Here is a 6000-nt window from a genome sequence, read left to right on the forward strand (position 1 = left end):
AAAGTTAAAGGAAAAAAAGTTAATTTGGTACTTATATTTATTTATTTTTATAAATTAAACCCCCTTATTATTTAATTATCACAAACAAATCAAAAATAAAAAATAAAAATCAAATATACTATATTCTCTGTCTCTTTAATAGATCAGTCTATTAAGACCTGTAACAAGTTATAAATAAATTATTTGATCAGTGAAATCATTTGAAATTAACTGAAACCATTTAAATTAGGTGAAAGCCACAAGTGAAACTAGCTGAGGAAGATACCAGCAAGCTTAGGGAGGGCTCTCCAGCTGCTATGACTATGTTTTTGAATATATTTGACGAGTTTTTTATCTTCTTCAATCAAAGCGAAACGTACCTTAATTTCAATGGAATTCCATCTTAAAAAAGTTCAAAGCAAACATTTTTAAATTTAATTGATTTTAGAGAGAGAAATTAACAAAGATAAGAGAGAAAAGAGAGAAAGAAGACAAAAAAAAAAAAAAAAATTAAAGAGAGGCACAAAAGATGGTATATTTGATTTTTATTTTTTATTTTGAGATTTGTTTGTGATAATTATATATAAGGAAGTCAATTTATAAAAATAAATATATATAAGAACCAAATTAACTCTTTTTCCTTTGACTTTTAACATCGTTAGTCAATTTGGTATGTGTTTGCTAACGGAATGACATGGTACCACTTTGCAAACTTTTAAACCACATGTGTGGTGTTCGAAAATGGGTGTAACCACAATGTTTATTTTTATACTTTTCCCTAGTTTAAAAACCTACAATAGTATTATACATTATTATAATTGGGGCCCTTCTCATACCTGGGCCATGGGCAGACGCCCCTCCTACCCAGGCTCAGAGACGAGTTTGTACACCTTTATGGGTGGGACTGCTGGTCACAAATTTTTTCCATTCCCAAAATTAAAAATTAGATTCTATCTCTGTTAATGTTAATTTCAAATAAATATTCTGTAATTTTATGTTTACTTATGATTTTTTTTTCTTGTTACAAACCTTGTTTAAAAATTTGGATTTTATTTTTATTTGAGGTCTTTATGAGAATTTATTCCTCATAAAGGTCATAATTTAACATATTTTTTTTATTATAAGTCTTTGTTAATTAAGGATCAAACCAGTAATTTTTTTATTAGTTTCATTTTGTAAAAAAAATCGGTAGATAACTACCAGTTTCAAAATTACCAAAAAAAAAAAAATTAAAATCCACTGAAACTGGTAGATAGAGTACCGGTTTCAGTTTTATATCTATATATATATATATATATATATATATATATATATATATAATATAAAACAATAACGATGGAGCTGAGGTGTCAACATCTTAATTTTTGTTGACTAAAAATAATATTCTTCATTTATCTTTTTATCTTTCCATTTTTTGTTGATATTAATTAAACATATTGATTAAAAATAGCATATGTAAAATATTGGATCACGGAAATATTAGATGTAAAATATGATGATGAATATCCAATATCCAATAACCTAAGAGTAAATATAGCCACAAACTCCTTCTCCTACTTTCTCTCCAAATAAATACAAAATGAATATCCAATAACACGATTAATCTCTGTTTATTAAGTTTGAAAAAAGATTAATATGATTCTTCACTTTATCCCTTTCAGCGAGAATTACTCATAACTGATCATCCCTCATTTTCTCAATCTCCACCCTAACGGAATCAATCAATCTATCTTCCTCTTTACAATTTCTTTTCCAATATCTTTTATAATTTCTAATTAATATTATTCTTCAAGTTATCTCTTTCAGCGAAAAGTACTCATAACTGATCCTGAGGTACCGTAAGATTAACATTTGACAAGGAGTACTGTATGGGAAATATGATGATCTGGTAGGAGTAGTGATTTTACATGGTTGGTGACATATAAGAAGTCATTGCAAAGGCAGAGAAAACTATCAAGGAAAATGCTTAAGGACTTGACAGAATTTAAAAAATATATATTATTTTTGAGATGAAAAAATCACTGATTTTATCAATTTAAAAGTTGTTGAACTCTTTGTAGGTTACACTTAGGATAGAAAAATAATGTTATTTCATACTCTCTTCAAACTTCTTTTATTTTTTTGTGCAATAAGAAATGGGTATTCATTTTCTTAATATATTTTCTCATCTTTTATTAACTAAAATTAGCTCTATCTACGTACAAAACAATAAAATTTTAATTTTAAAGCTTACCAAATGGTTCAATTTTAAATCTCATTAACAAAATTGATTTTTTATGTGTAATTTCATGTTTTCGCCACTCTGCAATCTCCAACGCACTGACCAGAGATGAAATACTTTAAATTATATATCTTTTGTTAAAAGAATCATCATTACATGTTTAGTAATTGTATCTCCAGTATGCAAGAATTCATAGAAATACTTTAAATTATATATCTTTTGTCAAAAGAATCATCATTACATGTTTAGTAATTGTATCTCCAGTATGCAAGAATTCATAGAGCTAATTTGTATGTAATTTATAGTATAGAAATATATAATCTTGATAAAACTCCAACCTTAAATCTTCCATAAAGACAAAAGTTGGATGTATTATGTTTTGTTACATATCATAATTTTGGGATTGAGTTTTTGTATCTATTCATCTATAAGCAGTTTTTTTACAAATAACAATAAAGACAAAGTTTCACTTTTTCATTGCAACTTGGTAGAACAAGTAATTAAAATTAACAAACGTTTCAAAACTGAAGGTAAGAAATTTCAATACCCAATTTATATAAGAGCAATCAAAGAGCATGAAATTAAGAAAATATAGTTTAGGGGTGATTTTTAGCAACAATCTTGATTATTACTATTGTAGGTCGATTTAGATAATCCATATTGAATGAGATTAGCTCTGTATTTACCTTTGGGATATTTAACAAAGCAATGTTTGGTTTGAAATAATTTCTCCAAAAGAAACCAATAACATATTACCAATGATATCAGTTAATATTTTAATATTTGATTTGTATTTTAATATTTGATTTGTATTTGAATATTTCAAGATTCTAATATTTCATATTGTAATGGTTTTATGCATTGATATATTCATTTGTGGGAATTCTGTTTCAAGAGAATAATCTTCACATGTCAATAATGAATGAATATTAAAGGAGTGTTTGCTTTCCTAATATGTATCAAATTCAAATGGTTGTTTGCTTTCCTAATATGTACCAACTGCAAATTATATGGTTAAATAGAAAAAATGAAACATGGACATCAAATGAGCATCAAATGAAAGATTTGGCCAGAGCATAAGTATGATCAGTTCACTTTATTCTATAAATCCACATGTATCACATTTATTTATTTTTATTCAATCTGCAAAAACTTTTGTATTCAGACAGACATCTTTAAATTTGAAACACTAAAGAAAAAGCTTATGGTAATTTGTGTACTTTTCCTAATTGCTTACAAAAGAAATGAGTAGTTAGTTGAAGAAGGTTTTTCTACTAGATGTCAAATGGTTGTAACCTGTTATGGTTAGCAATATGCTATTATTTTTTGGGTCTTCAGTGTAGTAGTTTTGAAAGTATTAAATAATATAATTAAATATGAATTTATGTAGAGATATTTATAAGAACTATAAAAAAGGTAGATGAAAACAAATATTAAACTATATCATCATAAAGCTGGGCAAAGATAACGAAAAGATATTATGTGATAATTTGCCTTAATAATTGATATTATATTCCTAGATTATACAACTCTTAATTTTTTAGTTTTTTTAAGGTGAAAATTTGTTCTAAAAGTTGTAGAAAATATTTTAATTCCTTTTTTTAAAAAATTATTTTATTTCTTATTATGAAAAACTCCATTTGTAATTATCAACTCCAATTGCATATATTTACTGGAAAAGACAAAATTAAAGCAAAAGAAAAACAATGAGAAAAATATTATACTTTCATTTTCCAGTACGACTAACTCAAAAAAATATAATAATAATTCATACATTATTTTTTATTGAAGGCCGGTTAGCGAGAAAGTGCAAAAAACAGACATCCCATATATGCTGACACCTCTGAAAATCACAGCAAACCCGAACCAATATTATTAAAGAAAAAAAGAAAAGTTACAAAGAACCAAATACAAAAGTTCAAAACAAAATCATGTCAAGCGAAGCGATAAGAACCACGCCCCACAAGATCATGCAAAAAATTCGGGCAAAAAAAATCAGGAATTAAATCCCACCAATGCAAGCTATCAACCATACGACCAAAAGAGGTAAGAGAATCAGCAACTGCATTTCCTTCACGATAAATGTGAGAAATGACAAATTGCATGGAATCTAATTTTGATAAACAATCAATCCAACTCTGACGAACCACCCAAGGAACAGTAGTCGACTTACTACGCAACAACTGAACAACATAAATGTGACGCTAAAATTGATCCTACTTGAAAACGTTAATTCAAACTGTAATGTGACTATAAAGAAATGGTAAAAGTTTTAATTTAAATTGTAAAAAATATAATCTCAAACTCGCATTTAAAAGAATAAAATATCTTTAACCGAACTAGATGTTCACTATTAACTAATTTGACAAAAAAAAGTTTAATTAATGAGTTTAAAAATAAATAGTTATAGATTGAAGTTAAATTAAAATTTTATAAAACATAAAGAGACTGTTGTACCCCAAAAGGTGTGACTCTAGCAAGTGCACTAGGTACAAGTAATAAAGTGATAGTAAATTATCGTCTCCACAAAGATAGAACAAGCAAAAGTCACTGATATTTAAATAGAACAGACAGATTCTTAGAACGGAGAGTTGGGTGACTTAAAATTGGAGATTGAGTAATTAAAATTAAACGCAGAAAATATAATACACGAATCAGAGTTAATAACAAACATGCAAAGTAATTCTAGGGTAGGTCAGGATAATAGAGAACATGCTGGAAGCACAACCAGACAGCTAGTGAACAAGCAGATTTCTCCCTAATGAACAATATCATGCATATAGATCCAAGGTAACTTTCACTATTCTCACTAAGGTCAGGTCTCCCATGTTCCAGAGATTCTTCTAAAAGCATGCAAACTAGTGTAAAATGTAGGCTCATAAAGACTCTTATGCATTAAGAACAAGAAAGCTTTTTAATGGTGAAGCTAAAAACCCTTGGCACATTAGTTAATCGTGTCTCCATCCTTAAATAATGTGTGTTAGATGGTATTTTATGTCGTCTAACTCGAGTCTCCTCCGCAATTATTCGACTAAAGTATAGGCTAACTAGACCTATAATGAATTAAGCATCCAATCTAACATTCATCTAAAGATATTCTTGCACATAATAAGGAAGAAAACCCACTTACTTCCACCAGCCTAAGACTGACTTCAACCCGTATAGTGACTACTCACTCTTTGTCACCATGTAATACAAGAAGAAATGAAGCTTAAGTTTGGTATATATTAGACCTGCTCTAATTGATGATTCTAAAATTGGATTTCTGATCTTACAATGATAATTGATCAGTACAACAGCCCAAAGTGGGTTTAAATACACAAGAAAACTAATAAAATACTAAAATAAAGACAAACCTATAGAAATTAGCAGCCGAGAACAGTCTGCCGAACAGACAGAACAGTCTGGCACAAGTAGACAAAACAGCTGTTGCACAGAACAATCTACAGCATAAGAGAAAATAGCCTGCAGTAAAGGACAAAACAGCATAAGCAGGCAAGTCTGCCTACAAAAGGACAATGTTCTCTTTTCAATGATCTATTCAAGATGCATGCAAGGACTTTTTGACTTAGAAACTTGTTGTATCAGCATTGTGACTTCTCATTTCTCCTTCCCAAGCCTGCCTCACGTGACCTCTCTTTCTCTCTCCTAGTTTGACTGTCTTGACTCTTTTCGAACAAGCAGAAGCATCAGAGAACAACCTGCACATATAAGGCAATTTATAAGACTTTATGGATAATAATTGGTTCATCTTAGTTCTAATTCGAGTCTAAGTCCCATAAATATATAGGTATAAATTG

Source organism: Euphorbia lathyris, chromosome 1, assembly GCF_963576675.1.
Source record: "Euphorbia lathyris chromosome 1, ddEupLath1.1, whole genome shotgun sequence".
Taxonomy (NCBI): domain Eukaryota; kingdom Viridiplantae; phylum Streptophyta; class Magnoliopsida; order Malpighiales; family Euphorbiaceae; genus Euphorbia; species Euphorbia lathyris.